This window comes from Oncorhynchus masou, unplaced genomic scaffold (genome assembly GCF_036934945.1).
Source record: "Oncorhynchus masou masou isolate Uvic2021 unplaced genomic scaffold, UVic_Omas_1.1 unplaced_scaffold_486, whole genome shotgun sequence".
NCBI lineage: Eukaryota > Metazoa > Chordata > Actinopteri > Salmoniformes > Salmonidae > Oncorhynchus > Oncorhynchus masou.
The window spans coordinates 192855-210503 of NW_027011254.1; the positions used below are offsets into that span (position 1 = coordinate 192855).

General features: G+C 43.0%; 1 pseudogene; it reads left to right on the top strand.

Moving 5' to 3' along the window:
- Positions 1-11826, top strand: part of LOC135535366 (broad substrate specificity ATP-binding cassette transporter ABCG2-like) — a 52034-nt pseudogene extending 40208 nt beyond the window's left edge.
- Positions 11827-17649: the final 5823 nt, after the last annotated feature.

Below are 17649 nucleotides of genomic sequence, written 5' to 3' on the forward strand. Positions count from 1 at the left end.
AGAGAGTCTGATTGATGGTCCTATTAGACAGTCTGATTGATGGTCCTATTAGAGAGTTGGACAGTCTGATTGATGGTCCTATTAGAGAGTTGGACAGTCTGATTGATGGTCCCATTAGAGAGTTGGACAGTCTGATGGTCCTATTAGAGAGTTGGACAGTCTGATGGTCCTATTAGAGAGTTGGACAGTCTGATGGTCCTATTAGAGAGTTGGACAGTCTGATGGTCCTATTAGAGAGTTGGACAGTCTGATGGTCCCATTAGAGAGTTGGACAGTCTGATGGTCCTATTAGAGAGTTGGACAGTCTGATGGTCCTATTAGAGAGTTGGACAGTCTGATTGATGGTCCTATTAGAGAGTTGGACAGTCTGATTGATGGTCCTATTAGAGAGTTGGACAGTCTGATTGATGGTCCTATTAGAGTTGGACAGTCTGATTGATGGTCCTATTAGAGAGTTGGACAGTCTGATTGATGGTCCTATTAGAGAGTTGGACAGTCTGATGGTCCTATTAGAGAGTTGGACAGTCTGATGGTCCTATTAGAGAGTTGGACAGTCTGATTGATGGTCCTATTAGAGAGTTGGACAGTCTGATTGATGGTCCTATTAGAGAGTTGGACAGTCTGATTGATGGTCCTATTAGACAGTCTGATTGATGGTCCCATTAGAGAGTTGGACAGTCTGATTGATGGTCCTATTAGAGAGTTGGACAGTCTGATTGATGGTCCTATTAGAGAGTTGGACAGTCTGATTGATGGTCCTATTAGAGAGTTGGACAGTCTGATTGATGGTCCCATTAGAGAGTTGGACAGTCTGATGGTCCTATTAGAGAGTTGGACAGTCTGATTGATGGTCCTATTAGAGAGTTGGACAGTCTGATTGATGGTCCTATTAGAGAGTTGGACAGTCTGATTGATGGTCCTATTAGAGAGTTGGACAGTCTGATTGATGGTCCTATTAGAGAGTTGGACAGTCTGATGGTCCTATTAGAGAGTTGGACAGTCTGATTGATGGTCCTATTAGACAGTCTGATTGATGGTCCCATTAGAGAGTTGGACAGTCTGATGGTCCCATTAGAGAGTTGGACAGTCTGATTGATGGTCCTATTAGACAGTCTGATGGTCCTATTAGAGAGTTGGACAGTCTGATTGATGGTCCTATTAGAGAGTTGGACAGTCTGATGGTCCTATTAGAGAGTTGGACAGTCTGATGGTCCTATTAGAGAGTTGGACAGTCTGATTGATGGTCCTATTGGACAGTCTGATTGATGGTCCTATTAGAGAGTTGGACAGTCTGATTGATGGTCCTACTAGACAGTCTGGTGGTCCTATTAGAGAGTTGGACAGTCTGATGGTCCCATTAGAGAGTTGGACAGTCTGATGGTCCTATTAGAGAGTTGGACAGTCTGATGGTCCTATTAGAGAGTTGGACAGTCTGATGGTCCCATTAGAGAGTTGGACAGTCTGATGGTCCTATTAGAGAGTTGGACAGTCTGATGGTCCTATTAGAGAGTTGGACAGTCTGATTGATGGTCCTATTAGAGAGTTGGACAGTCTGATTGATGGTCCTATTAGAGAGTTGGACAGTCTGATTGATGGTCCTATTAGACAGTCTGATTGATGGTCATATTAGAGAGTTGGACAGTCTGATGGTCCTATTAGAGAGTTGGACAGTCTGATTGATGGTCCTATTAGACAATCTGATGGTCCTATTAGAGAGTTGGACAGTCTGATTGATGGTCCTATTAGAGAGTTGGACAGTCTGATGGTCCTATTAGAGAGTTGGACAGTCTGATTGATGGTCCTATTAGAGAGTTGGACAGTCTGATTAATGGCCCCATTAGAGAGTTGGACAGTCTGATTGATGGTCCTATTAGAGAGTTGGACAGTCTGATTGATGGTCCTATTAGACAGTCTGATTGATGGTCCTATTAGAGAGTTGGACAGTCTGATGGTCCTATTAGAGAGTTGGACAGTCTGATGGTCCTATTAGAGAGTTGGACAGTCTGATGGTCCTATTAGAGAGTTGGACAGTCTGATTGATGGTCCTATTAGAGAGTTGGACAGTCTGATTGATGGTACTATTAGAGAGTTGGACAGTCTGATTGATGGTCCTACTAGACAGTCTGGTGGTCCTATTAGAGAGTTGGACAGTCTGATGGTCCCATTAGAGAGTTGGACAGTCTGATGGTCCTATTAGAGAGTTGGACAGTCTGATGGTCCTATTAGAGAGTTGGACAGTCTGATGGTCCTATTAGAGAGTTGGACAGTCTGATTGATGGTCCTATTAGAGAGTTGGACAGTCTGTTGGTTTAGAGAGTTGGACAGTCTGATGGTCCTATTAGAGAGTTGGACAGTCTGATGGTCCTATTAGAGAGTTGGACAGTCTGATTGATGGTCCTATTAGAGAGTTGGACAGTCTGATTGATGGTCCTATTAGAGAGTTGGACAGTCTGATTGATGGTCCTATTAGAGAGTTGGACAGTCTGATGGTCCTATTAGAGAGTTGGACAGTCTGATTGATGGTCCTATTAGACAGTCTGATGGTCCTATTAGAGAGTTGGACAGTCTGATTGATGGTCCTATTAGAGAGTTGGACAGTCTGATGGTCCTATTAGAGAGTTGGACAGTCTGATTGATGGTCCTATTAGAGAGTTGGACAGTCTGATTGATGGTCCTATTAGAGAGTTGGACAGTCTGATTGATGGTCCTATTAGACAGTCTGATGGTCCTATTAGAGAGTTGGACAGTCTGATGGTCCTATTAGAGAGTTGGACAGTCTGATGGTCCTATTAGAGAGTTGGACAGTCTGATGGTCCTATTAGAGAGTTGGACAGTCTGACGGTCCTATGAGAGTTGGACAGTCTGATGGTCCTATTAGAGAGTTGGACAGTCTGATGGTCCTATTAGAGAGTTGGACAGTCTGATGGTCCCATTAGAGAGTTGGACAGTCTGATTGATGGTACTATTGGACAGTCTGATTGATGGTCCTATTAGAGAGTTGGACAGTCTGATGGTCCTATTAGAGAGTTGGACAGTCTGATTGATGGTCCTATTAGAGAGTTGGACAGTCTGATTGATGGTCCTATTAGAGAGTTGGACAGTCTGATTGATGGTCCTATTAGACAGTCTGATGGTCCCATTAGAGAGTTGGACAGTCTGATGGTCCTATTAGAGAGTTGGACAGTCTGATGGTCCCATTAGAGAGTTGGACAGTCTGATTGATGGTCCTATTAGAGAGTTGGACAGTCTGATTGATGGTCCTATTAGAGAGTTGGACAGTCTGATTGATGGTCCTATTGGACAGTCTGATTGATGGTCCTATTAGACAGTCTGATTAATGGTCCCATTAGAGAGTTGGACAGTCTGATGGTCCCATTAGAGAGTTGGACAGTCTGATTGATGGTCCTATTAGACAGTCTGATGGTCCTATTAGAGAGTTTGACAGTCTGATTGTCCTATTAGAGAGTTGGACAGTCTGATTGTCCTATTAGAGAGTTGGACAGTCTGATGGTCCTATTAGAGAGTTGGACAGTCTGATTGATGGTCCTATTAGAGAGTTGGACAGTCTGATTGATGGTCCCATTAGAGAGTTGGACAGTCTGATGGTCCTATTAGAGAGTTGGACAGTCTGATTGATGGTCCAATTAGAGAGTTGGACAGTCTGATTGATGATCATATTAGAGAGTTGGACAGTCTGATGGTCCTATTAGAGAGTTGGACAGTCTGATGGTCCTATTAGAGAGTTGGACAGTCTGATGGTCCTATTAGAGAGTTGGACAGTCTGATGGTCCTATTAGAGAGTTGGACAGTCTGATGGTCCTATTAGAGAGTTGGACAGTCTGATGGTCCTATTAGATAGTTGGACAGTCTGATGGTCCTATTAGAGTTGGACAGTCTGACGGTCCCATTAGAGAGTTGGACAGTCTGATTGATGGTCCTATTAGAGAGTTGGACAGTCTGATTGATGGTCCTATTAGAGAGTTGGACAGTCTGTTTGATGGTCCTATTAGAGAGTTGGACAGTCTGATTGATGGTCCTATTAGAGAGTTGGACAGTCTGATTAATGGTCCTATTAGAGAGTTGGACAGTCTGATGGTCCTATTAGACAGTCTGATGGTCCTATGAGAGTTGGACAGTCTGATTGATGGTCCCATTAGAGAGTTGGACAGTCTGTTTGATGGTCCTATTAGAGAGTTGGACAGTCTGATGGTCCTATTAGACAGTCTGATGGTCCTATGAGAGTTGGACAGTCTGATTGATGGTCCTATTAGAGAGTTGGACAGTCTGATTGATGGTCCCATTAGAGAGTTGGACAGTCTGATGGTCCTATTAGATAGTCTGATGGTCCTATGAGAGTTGGACAGTCTGATTGATGGTCCTATTAGATAGTCTGATGGTCCTATTAGAGTTGGACAGTCTGATTGATGGTCCTATTAGAGAGTTGGACAATCTGATGGTCCTATTAGAGAGTTGGACAGTCTGATTCATGGTCCTATTAGACAGTCTGATGGTCCTATTAGAGAGTTGGACAGTCTGACGGTCCTATTAGAGAGTTGGACAGTCTGATTGATGGTCCTATTAGACAGTCTGATGGTCCTATTAGAGAGTTGGACAGTCTGATGGTCCTATTAGAGAGTTGGACAGTCTGATTGATGGTCCAATTAGAGATTTGGACAGTCTGATTGATGGTCCTATTAGAGTTGGACAGTCTGATTGATGGTCCTATTAGAGAGTTGGACGATCTGATGGTCCTATTAGAGAGTTGGACAGTCTGATTGATGGTCCAATTAGAGAGTTGGACAGTCTGATTGATGGTCCAATTAGAGAGTTGGACAGTCTGATGGTCCTATTAGAGAGTTGGACAGTCTGATTGATGGTCCTACTAGATAATTGGACACTCTGATTGATGGTCCTATTAGCGAGTTAGACAGTCTGACGGTCCCATTAGAGAGTTGGACAGTCTGATTGATGGTCCCATTAGAGAGTTGGACAGTCTGATGGTCCTATTAGAGAGTTGGACAGTCTGATTGATGGTCCTATTAGACAGTCTGATGGTCCTATTAGAGAGTTGGACAGTCTGATGGTCCTATTAGAGAGTCTGATTGTCCCATTAGAGAGTTGGACAGTCTGATGGTCCTATTAGAGAGTTGGACAGTCTGATGGTCCTATTAGAGAGTTGGACACTCTGATGGTCCCATTAGAGAGTTGGACAGTCTGTTTGATGGTCCTATTAGAGAGTTGGACAGTCTGATTGATGGTCCTATTAGACAGTCTGATGGTCCTATTAGAGAGTTGGACAGTCTGATTGATGGTCCTATTAGAGAGTTGGACAGTCTGATTGATGGTCCTATTAGAGTTGGACAGTCTGATTGATGGTCCTAATAGACTGTCTGATGGTCCTATGAGAGTTGGACAGTCTGATGGTCCTATGAGAGTTGGACAGTCTGACGGGCCTATGAGAGTTGGACAGTCTGATGGTCCTATTAGAGAGTTGGACAGTCTGACGGGCCTATGAGAGTTGGACAGTCTGATGTTCCTATTAGAGTTGGACAGTCTGACGGTCCTATTAGAGTTGGACAGTCTGATTGATGGTCCTATTAGACTGTCTGACGGGCCTATGAGAGTTGGACAGTCTGACGGGCCTATGAGAGTTGGACAGTCTGATGGTCCCATTAGAGAGTTGGACAGTCTGACGGGCCTATGAGAGTTGGACAGTCTGATGGTCCTATTAGAGTTGGACAGTCTGACGGTCCTATTAGAGTTGGACAGTCTGATTGATGGTCCTATTAGACTGTCTGACGGGCCTATGAGAGTTGGACAGTCTGACGGGCCTATTAGAGAGTTGGACAGTCTGATGGGCCTATGAGAGTTGGACAGTCTGATGGTCATAGTGTGTTTATTCTCTCCCTCTGTCTCCCCATCAGGCGGTGACCATTAATGAGTTTAAAGGACAAATATTCTACAGCAACACAACCACGTAAGTTCACCTCTCACTCTCCTTTCATTCTCTCTGTTCTCTCCTTTCATTCTCTCTGTTCTCCTTTCATTCTCTCTGTCCTCTCCTTTCATTCTCTCTGTTCTCTCCTTTCATTCTCTCTGTTCTCCTTTCATTCTCTCTGTCCTCTCCTTTCATTCTCTCTGTTCTCTCCTTTCATTCTCTCTGTTCTCTCCTTTCATTCTCTCTGTCCTCTCCTTTCATTCTCTCTGTTCTCTCCTTTCATTCTCTCTGTTCTCTCCTTTCATTCTCTCTGTCCTCTCCTTTCATTCTCTCTGTTCTCTCCTTTTATTCTCTCTGTTCTCTCCTTTTATTCTCTCTGTTCTCTCCTTTTATTCTCTCTGTTCTCTCCTTTTATTCTCTCTGTTCTCTCCTTTTATTCTCTCTGTTCTCTCCTTTCATTCTCTCTGTTCTCTCCTTTCATTCTCTCTGTCCTCTCCTTTCATTCTCTCTGTCCTCTCCTTTCATTCTCTCCTTTCTTTCTCTCTGTCCTCTCCTTTCATTCTCTCTGTCCTCTCCTTTTATTCTCTCTGTTCTCTCCTTTTATTCTCTCTGTTCTCTCCTTTCATTCTCTCCTTTCATTCTCTCTGTTCTCTCCTTTCATTCTCTCTGTTCTCTCCTTTCATTCTCTCTGTTCTCTCCTTTTATTCTCTCTGTTCTCTCCTTTCATTCTCTCTGTTCTCTCCTTTCATTCTCTCTGTTCTCTCCTTTCATTCTCTCTGTCCTCTCCTTTCATTCTCTCTGTTCTCTCCTTTCATTCTCTCTGTCCTCTCCTTTCATTCTCTCTATCCTCTCCTTTCATTCTCTCCTTTTATTCTCTCTGTCCTCTCCAGTCATTCTCTCTGTTCTCTCCTTTTATTCTCTCTGTTCTCTCCTTTCATTCTCTGTCCTCTCCTTTCATTCTCTCCTTTCATTCTCTCTGTTCTCTCCTTTTATTCTCTCTGTTCTCTCCTTTCATTCTCTCCTTTCATTCTCTCTGTTCTCTCCTTTTATTCTCTCTGTTCTCTCCTTTCATTCTCTCTGTTCTCTCCTTGTTTTTCTGTCTGTCCTCTCCTTTCATTCTCTCCTTTCATTCTCTCTGTCCTCTCCTTTCATTCTCTGTTCTTTCCTTTCATTCTCTGTTCTTTCCTTTCATTCTCTGTCCTCTCCTTTCATTCTCTGTCCTCTCCTTTCATTCTCTCCTTTCATTCTCTCCTTTCATTCTCTCCTTTCAATCTCTGTTCTCCTTTCAATCTCTGTTCTCTCCTTTCAATCTCTGTTCTCTCCTTTCGTTCTCTCTGTCCTCTCCTTTCGTTCTCTCTGTCCTCTCCTTTCGTTCTCTCTGTCCTCTCCTTTCGTTCTCTCTGTCCTCTCCTTTCGTTCTCTCTGTCCTCTCCTTTGATTCTCTCCTTTGATTCTCTGTCCTCTCCTTTCATTCTCTGTCCTCTCCTTTCATTCTCTGTCCTCTCCTTTCATTCTCTCTGTCCTCTCCTTTCATTCTCTCTGTCCTCTCCTTTCATTCTCTCTGTCCTCTCCTTTCATTCTCTCTGTCCTCTCCTTTCATTCTCTCTGTCCTCTCCTTTCATTCTCTCTGTCCTCTCCTTTGATTCTCTCCTTTGATTCTCTCCTTTGATTCTCTGTCCTCTCCTTTCATTCTCTCTGTCCTCTCCTTTCATTCTCTCTGTCCTCTCCTTTCATTCTCTCTGTCCTCTCCTTTCATTCTCTCTGTTCTCTCCTTTCATTCTCTCTGTTCTCTCCTTTCATTCTCTCCTTTCATTCTCTGTCCTCTCCAGTCATTCTCTCTGTTCTCTCCTTTCATTCTTTCTGTTCTCTCCTTTCATTCTCTCTGTTCTCTCATTTCATTCTCTCTGTTCTCTCCTTTCATTCTCTCCTTTCATTCTTTCTGTTCTCTCCTTTCATTCTCTCTGTTCTCTCCTTTCATTCTCTCTGTTCTCTCCTTTCATTCTCTCTGTCCTCTCCTTTCATTCTCTCTGTCCTCTCCTTTCATTCTCTCTGTTCTCTCCTTTCATTCTCTCTGTTCTCTCCTTTCATTCTCTCTGTTCTCTCCTTTCATTCTCTCTGTTCTCTCCTTTCATTCTCTCTGTCCTCTCCTTTCATTCTCTCTGTCCTCTCCTTTCATTCTCTCTGTCCTCTCCTTTCATTCTCTCTGTCCTCTCCTTTCATTCTCTCTGTCCTCTCCTTTCATTCTCTCTATTCTCTCTGTCCTCTCCTTTCATTCTCTCTGTCCTCTCCTTTCATTCTCTCCTTTCATTCTCTGTCCTCTCCTTTCATTCTCTGTCCTCTCCTTTCATTCTCTCTGTCCTCTCCTTTCATTCTCTCTGTCCTCTCCAGTCATTCTCTCTGTTCTCTCCTTTCATTCTCTGTTCTCTCCTTTCATTTTCTCTGTTCTCTCCTTTCATTCTCTCTGTTCTCTCCTTTCGTTCTCTCTGTCCTCTCCTTTCATTCACTGTTCTCTCCTTTCATTCTCTCCTTTCATTCTCTCTGTCCTCTCCTTTCATTCTCTCTGTCCTCTCCTTTCATTCTCTCTGTTCTCACCTTTCATTCTCTCTGTCCTCTCCTTTCATTCTCTCTGCTCTCTCCTTTCATTCTCTCTGTCCTCTCCTTTCATTCTCTCTGTCCTCTCCTTTCATTCTCTCTGTCCTCTCCTTTCATTCTCTCCTTTGATTCTCTGTCCTCTCCTTTCATTCTCTGTCCTCTCCTTTCATTCTCTCTGTCCTCTCCTTTCATTCTCTCTGTCCTCTCCTTTCATTCTCTCTGTTCTCTCCTTTCATTCTCTCTGTTCTCTCCTTTCATTCTCTCTGTTCTCTCCTTTCATTCTCTCCTTTCATTCTCTCTGTCCTCTCCAGTCATTCTCTCTGTTCTCTCCTTTCATTCTCTCTGTTCTCTCCTTTCATTCTCTCTGTTCTCTCCTTTCATTCTCTCTGTCCTCTCCTTTCATTCTCTCTGTTCTCTCCTTTCATTCTCTCTGTCCTCTCCAGTCATTCTCTCTGTTCTCTCCTTTCATACTCTCTGTTCTCTCCTTTCATTCTCTCTGTTCTCTCCTTTCATTCTCTCTGTTCTCTCCTTTCATTCTCTCTGTCCTCTCCTTTCATTCACTGTTCTCTCCTTTCATTCTCTCCTTTCATTCTCTCTGTCCTCTCCTTTCATTCTCTCTGTTCTCACCTTTCATTCTCTCTGTCCTCTCCTTTCATTCTTTCTGTCCTCTCCTTTCATTCTCTCTGCTCTCTCCTTTCATTCTCTCTGTCCTCTCCTTTCATTCTCTCTGTCCTCTCCTTTCATTCTCTCTGCTCTCTCCTTTCATTCTCACCTTTCATTCTCTCTGTCCTCTCCTTTCATTCTCTCTGTCCTCTCCTTTCATTCTCTCTGTCCTCTCCTTTCATTCTCTCTGCCCTCTCCTTTCATTCTCTCCTTTCATTCTCTCTGTCCTCTCCTTTCATTCACTGTTCTCTCCTTTCATTCTCTCCTTTCATTCTCTCTGTCCTCTCCTTTCATTCTCTCTGTTCTCACCTTTCATTCCCTCTGTCCTCTCCTTTCATTCTCTCTGTCCTCTCCTTTCATTCTCTCTGCTCTCTCCTTTCATTCTCTCCTTTCATTCTCTCTGTCCTCTCCTTTCATTCTCTCTGTCCTCTCCTTTCATTCTCTCTGCCCTCTCCTTTCATTCTCTCCTTTCATTCTCTCTGTCCTCTCCTTTCATTCACTGTTCTCTCCTTTAATTCTCTCCTTTCATTCTCTCTGTCCTCTCCTTTCATTCTCTCTGTCCTCTCCTTTCATTCTCTCTGCCCTCTCCTTTCATTCTCTCCTTTTATTCTCTCTGTCCTCTCCTTTCATTCTCTCTGTCCTCTCCTTTTATGCTCCTCAGCCATCCATCCATATGCCGACACCACCACCGTGTGGCAGATCTCTATAAGTCAACATCTATCTCCTCTCGTCTTCCAGGGGAGGTGTACTACAACATCTATCTCCTCTCCCTCTATGTATTCAACACCCCCCCTCTCTCTCCTCTCTGTCTTCCAGGGGAGGTGTACCTGGAGACCCAGGGAGTAGACTACAGCACCTGGGGGTTTCTGACCTTTAACCCCTCTCTCTCTGTCTTCCAGGTGAGGTGTACCTGGAGACCCAGGGAAAAGACTACAGCACCTGGGGTTTCTGACCTTTAACCCCTCTCTCTCTCAGTCTTCCAGGGGAGGTGTACCTGGAGACCCAGGGAATAGATTACAGCACCTGGGGTTTCTGACCTTTAACCCCTCTCTCTGTCAGTCTTCCAGGGGAGGTGTACCTGGAGACCCAGGGAATAGACTACAGCACCTGGGGTTTCTGACCTTTAACCCCTCTCTGTCAGTCTTCCAGGGGAGGTGTACCTGGAGACCCAGGGAATAGACTACAGCACCTGGGGTTTCTGACCTTTAACCCCTCTCTCTGTCAGTCTTCCAGGGGAGGTGTACCTGGAGACCCAGGGAATAGACTACAGCACCTGGGGTTTCTGACCTTTAACCCTCTCTCTGTCAGTCTTCCAGGAGGTGTACCTGGAGACCCAGGGAATAGACTACAGCACCTGGGGTTTCTGACCTTTAACCCCTCTCTGTCAGTCTTCCAGGGGAGGTGTACCTGGAGACCCAGGGAGTAGACTACAGCACCTGGGGGTTTCTGACCTTTAACCCCTCTCTCTCTGTCTTCCAGGGGAGGTGTACCTGGAGACCCAGGGAATAGACTACAGCACCTGGGGTTTCTGACCTTTAACCCCTCTCTCTGTCAGTCTTCCAGGGGGGGTGTACCTGGAGACCCAGGGAATAGACTACAGCACCTGGGGTTTCTGACCTTTAACCTCTCTGTCTTCCAGGGGAGGTGTATCTGGAGACCCAGGGAATAGACTACAGCACCTGGGGTTTCTGACCTTTAACCCCTCTCTCTGTCAGTCTTCCAGGGGAGGTGTACCTGGAGACCCAGGGAATAGACTACAGCACCTGGGGTTTCTGACCTTTAACCCCTCTCTCTGTCAGTCTTCCAGGGGAGGTGTACCTGGAGACCCAGGGAATAGACTACAGCACCTGGGGTTTCTGACCTTTAACCCCTCTCTCTGTCAGTCTTCCAGGGAGGTGTACCTGGAGACCCAGGAATAGACTACAGCACCTGGGGGTTTCTGACCTTTAACCCCTCTCTCTGTCTTCCAGGGGAGGTGTACCTGGAGACCCAGGAATAGACTACAGCACCTGGGGGTTTCTGACCTTTAACCCTCTCTCTCTCAGTCTTCCAGGGGAGGTGTACCTGGAGACCCAGGGAATAGACTACAGCACCTGGGGTTTCTGACCTTTAACCCCTCTCTCTGTCAGTCTTCCAGGGGAGGTGTACCTGGAGACCCAGGGAATAGACTACACACTTGGGGTTTCTGGCAGAACCATGTAGCTCTGGCTGGGATCATTACGGTGTGTCTGGTCTTGGCCTACATACAGCTCAGACGGATCAACCGCTGGAAGTGACACGGGATCAGATTGATCTACACCTTCTGGAGCAACAGGGGCTGTGAGGAGAGACACATCGCAAGAATAGAATCAGATTGATCTACACCTTCTGGAGCAACAGGGACTGTGAGGAGATACACACTCTCTCCACTCCATTGTAATATGCTTGTATGGTATGTTTTGTGTTGTAGAAATGCACTGGTGTTGTTATATTGTTATTTGGTGCCTTAATACAGTCTAAGTCCTGTCTGTGCCGGGGGAGGGGTTCTACTGAACGATGTGGAGTTGTTTTAAGAAGGTCAAACGAAGGATGTTCTTGTTATTTGATTTAAAGTTTGAAGACTCCTCGAGGTATCAAAAAATATATAAAACAATTATTTGATGAACATGTTTATTTGTACTTACTGCTTTTAGCCAATAGAAACACATTGAATAACAGATAGTCCTTACTGCTATTAGAAACACATTGAATAACAGATAGTCCTTACTGCTATTAGAAACACACTGAATAACAGATAGTCCTTACTGCTATTAGCCAATAGAAATACATTGAATAACAGATAGTCCTTACTGCTATTAGCCAATAGAAATACATTGAATAACAGATAGTCCTTACTGCTATTAGCCCATAGAAACACATTGAATAACAGTCCTTACTGCTATTAGCCAATAGAAACACATTGAATAACAGATAGTCCTTACTGCTATTAGCCAATAGAAACACATTGAATAACAGATAGTCCTTACTGCTATTAGAAACACATTGAATAACAGATAGTCCTTACTGCTATTAGCCAATAGAAACACATTGAATAACAGATAGTCCTTACTGCTATTAGCCCATAGAAACACATTGAATTACAGATAGTCCTTACTGCTATTAGCCCATAGAAACACATTGAATAACAGATAGTCCTTACTGCTATTAGCCCATAGAAACACATTGAATAACAGATAGTCCTTACTGCTATTAGAAACACATTGAATAACAGATAGTCCTTACTGCTATTAGAAACACATTGAATAACAGATAGTCCTTACTGCTATTAGCCAATAGAAACACATTGAATAACAGATAGTCCTTACTGCTATTAGCCAATAGAAACACATTGAATAACAGATAGTCCTTACTGCTATTAGCCAATAGAAACACATTGAATAACAGATAGTCCTTACTGCTATTAGCCAATAGAAACACATTGAATAACAGATAGTCCTTACTGCTATTAGCCAATAGAAACACATTGAATAACAGATAGTCCTTACTGCTATTAGCCAATAGAAACACATTGAATAACAGATAGTCCTTACTGCTATTAGCCAATAGAAACACATTGAATAACAGATAGTCCTTACTGCTATTAGCCAATAGAAACACATTGAATAACAGATAGTCCTTACTGCTATTAGCCAATAGAAACACATTGAATAACAGATAGTCCTTACTGCTATTAGAAACACATTGAATAACAGATAGTCCTTACTGCTATTAGAAACACATTGAATAACAGATAGTCCTTACTGCTATTAGCCCATAGAAACACACTGAATAACAGATAGTCCTTACTGCTATTAGCCCATAGAAACACACTGAATAACAGATAGTCCTTACTGCTATTAGCCCATAGAAACACATTGAATAACAGATAGTCCTTACTGCTATTAGCCCATAGAAACACATTGAATAACAGTCCTTACTGCTATTAGCCAATAGAAACACAAATTGAATAACAGATAGTCCTTACTGCTATTAGCCCATAGAAACACATTGAATAACAGATAGTCCTTACTGCTATTAGCCCATAGAAACACATTGAATAACAGATAGTCCTTACTGCTATTAGAAACACATTGAATAACAGATAGTCCTTACTGCTATTAGAAACACATTGAATAACAGATAGTCCTTACTGCTATTAGAAACACATTGAATAACAGATAGTCCTTACTGCTATTAGCCAATAGAAACACATTGAATAACAGATAGTCCTTACTGCTATTAGCCAATAGAAACACATTGAATAACAGACAGACCTTACTGCTATTAGCCAATAGAAACACATTGAATAACAGATAGTCCTTACTGCTATTAGAAACACATTGAATAACAGATAGTCCTTACTGCTATTAGCCAATAGAAACACATTGAATAACAGACAGTCCTTACTGCTAATAGCCAATAGAAACACATTGAATAACAGATAGTCCTTACTGCTATTAGAAACACATTGAATAACAGATAGTCCTTACTGCTATTAGAAACACATTGAATAACAGATAGTCCTTACTGCTATTAGCCCATAGAAACACACTGAATAACAGATAGTCCTTACTGCTATTAGCCCATAGAAACACACTGAATAACAGATAGTCCTTACTTGCTATTAGCCCATAGAAACACATTGAATAACAGATAGTCCTTAATGCTATTAGCCAATAGAAACACATTGAACAACAGTCCTTAATGCTATTAGCCAATAGAAACACATTGAATAACAGATAGTCCTTACTGCTATTAGCCCATAGAAACACATTGAATAACAGATAGTCCTTACTGCTATTAGCCCTTAGAAACACATTGAATAACAGATAGTCCTTACTGCTATTAGCCCATAGAAACACATTGAATAACAGATAGTCCTTACTGCTATTAGCCCATAGAAACACATTGAATAACAGATAGTCCTTACTGCTATTAGCCCATAGAAACACATTGAATAACAGATAGTCCTTACTGCTATTAGAAACACATTGAATAACAGATAGTCCTTACTGCTATTAGAAACACATTGAATAACAGTCCTTACTGCTATTAGAAACACATTGAATAACAGTCCTTACTGCTATTAGCCCATAGAAACACATTGAATAACAGATAGTCCTTACTGCTATTAGCCCATAGAAACACATTGAATAACAGATAGTCCTTACTGCTATTAGCCCATAGAAACACATTGAATAACAGATAGTCCTTACTGCTATTAGCCCATAGAAACACATTGAATAACAGATAGTCCTTACTGCTATTAGAAACACATTGAATAACAGATTGTCCTTACTGCTATTAGAAACACATTGAATAACAGATAGTCCTTACTGCTATTAGCCCATAGAAAGACATTGAATAACAGATAGTCCTTACTGCTATTAGCCCATAGAAACACATTGAATAACAGATAGTCCTTACTGCTATTAGCCCATAGAAACACATTGAATAACAGATATTCCTTACTGCTATTAGAAACACATTGAATAACAGATAGTCCTTACTGCTATTAGCCCATAGAAACACATTGAATAACAGATAGTCCTTACTGCTATTAGCCCATAGAAACACATTGAATAACAGATAGTCCTTACTGCTATTAGAAACACATTGAATAACAGATTGTCCTTACTGCTATTAGAAACACATTGAATAACAGATAGTCCTTACTGCTATTAGCCCATAGAAACACATTGAATAACAGATAGTCCTTACTGCTATTAGAAACACATTGAATAACAGATAGTCCTTACTGCTATTAGCCCATAGAAACACATTGAATAACAATGTATATATCAGAACTTATTTGGTAAGCAAAAACCCAGAGGAGAAACCAACCAGGAAAAAAATAAAGTCTCTCTTTTCAATGGGGATCTAGATTTCTAAGGCACTTGCTTGCAGTTCCTATCGCTTCCACTAGATGTTAACAGTCTTTAGAAATTGTTTTTTATGTTTTTCCTTTGAGAAATTAAGAAGTAGGGCTGTTCAGAACGAGGGTCGAGTGTAGTGTTGTGGTTGGGTCACGACCTGAAAGCTCCACGTTGTTTATCTACTGAACCCGGTTTATCCCGTCTGGAATTTTAGCGATTGTTTACGTTAAAAAAATACCTAGTTTTATTAGTTGTTTGCGATGTTTGGACAAAGATTACAGGTAACTTGAGGGATATTTTGTAGTCATGCTGGGCGAGTTGGAACCAGTGTTTTTTTTAATCAAACGTGCCAAATAAATGGACGTTTTGGAGATATAACGACGGAATTAATCAAACAAAAGGACCATTTGTGATCCATAATAAACCCCAGGAAGAGTAGCTGCTGCCTTGGCAACAGGATCTAATGGGGATCCATAATAAACCCCAGGAAGAGTAGCTGCTGCCTTGACAGGAACTAATGGGGGTCCATAATAAACCCCAGGAAGAGTAGCTGCTGCCTTGGCAGGAACTAATGGGGATCCATAATAAACCCCAGGAATAGTAGCTGCTGCCTTGACAGGAACTAATGGGGATCCATAATAAACCCCAGGAAGAGTAGCCGCTGCCTTGGCAGGAACTAATGGGGATCCATAATAAACCCCAGGAATAGTAGCTGCTGCCTTGACAGGAACTAATGGGGATCCATAATAAACCCCAGGAAGAGTAGCTGCTACCTTGGCAGGAACTAATGGGGATCCATAATAAACCCCAGGAAGAGTAGCTGCTGCCTTGGCAGGAACTAATGGGGATCCATAATAAACCCCATGAAGAGTAGCTGCTGCCTTGGCAGGAACTAATGGGGATCCATAATAAACCCCAGGAAGAGTAGCTGCTGCCTTGGCAGGAACTAATGGGGATCCATAATAAACCCCAGGAAGAGTAGCTGCTGCCTTGACAACAGGGTCTAATGGGGATCCATGTGGAGTATCTCTCCAGATCATCTATTATTTCACAATGTAGAAAATATTAAAAATAAAGAAAAATCCTGGAATGAGTAGGTGTTCCAAAACTCTTCATTGGTACGATATATATATAATCATTATACTACAGTCTGAAGGCTGTGTGTGTGTGTGTCCATCATTATACTACAGTCTATATAATTAATAATTTTGAAAAGCTATTCCTAATAACACAGATCAACTGGGACATGTTAAAAAGCATTATTTATTATATTTAAGTCTTCACAGAACAGGTTGAAAAAGAAAGACATTGTTTAAAAGGTAACATCACAGATTAGCCACAGGCGGTGCTCTAGAGACTAGACGATATAAGCCCTGCGTCGGATATACTACAGTCTCCCCTCTATAGTGCACTAAGCCCTGCTAGCCCCTATATAGTGCACTAAGCCCTGCTAGTCTCCCCTATATAGTGCACTAAGCCCTGCTACAGTCTCCCCTATATAGTGCACTAAGCCCTGCTACAGTCTCCCCTATATAGTGCACTAAGCCCTGTTAGTCTCCCCTATATAGTGCACTAAGCCCTGTGTCAGATGTGCTACAGTCTCCTCCATAGTGCACTAAGCCCTGCTACAGTCTCCCCTATATAGTGCACTAAGCCTTGCTACAGTCTCCTCCATAGTACACTAAGCCCTGCTACAGTCTCCCCTATATAGTGCACTAAGCCCTGTGTCAGATGTGCTACAGTCTCCCTCCATAGTGCACTAAGCCCTGCTACAGTCTCCCCTCTATAGTACACTAAGCCTTGCTACAGTCTCCCCTCTATAGTGCACTAAGCCCTGCTACAGTCTCCCCTATATAGTGCACTAATCCCTGCTACAGTCTCCCTCTATAGTGCCTAAGCCCTGCTATATATGGTGCACTAAGCCCTGCTACAGTCTCCCCTCTATAGTGCACTAAGCCCTGCTAGTCTCCCCTCTATGGTGCACTAATCCCTGCTACAGTCTCCCTCTATAGTGCACTAAGCCCTGCTACAGTCTCCCTCTATAGTGCACTAATCCCTGCTACAGTCTCCCCTCTATAGTGCACTAATCCCTGCTACAGTCTCCCCTCTATAGTGCACTAAGCCCTGCTACAGTCTCCCCTATATAGTGCACTAAGCCCTGCTACAGTCTCCCCTCTATAGTGCACTAAGCCCTGCTACAGTCTCCCCTCCATAGTGCACTAAACCCTGCTACAGTCTCCCCTCTATAGTGCACTAAGCCCTGCTACAGTCTCCCTCTATGGTGCACTAAGCCCTGCTACAGTCTCCCCTCTATAGTGCACTAAGCCCTGCTACAGTCTCCCCTATATAGTGCACTAAGCCCTGCTACAGTCTCCCCTCTATAGTGCACTAAGCCCTGCTACAGTCTCCCCTATATAGTGCACTAAGCCCTGTGCACTAAGCCCTGCTACAGTCTCCCTCTATAGTGCATAAGCCCTGCAGTCTCCCTATATAGTGCACCCTGCTACAGTCTCCCTACATAGTGCACTAAGCCCTGCTACAGTCTCCCCTATATAGTGCACT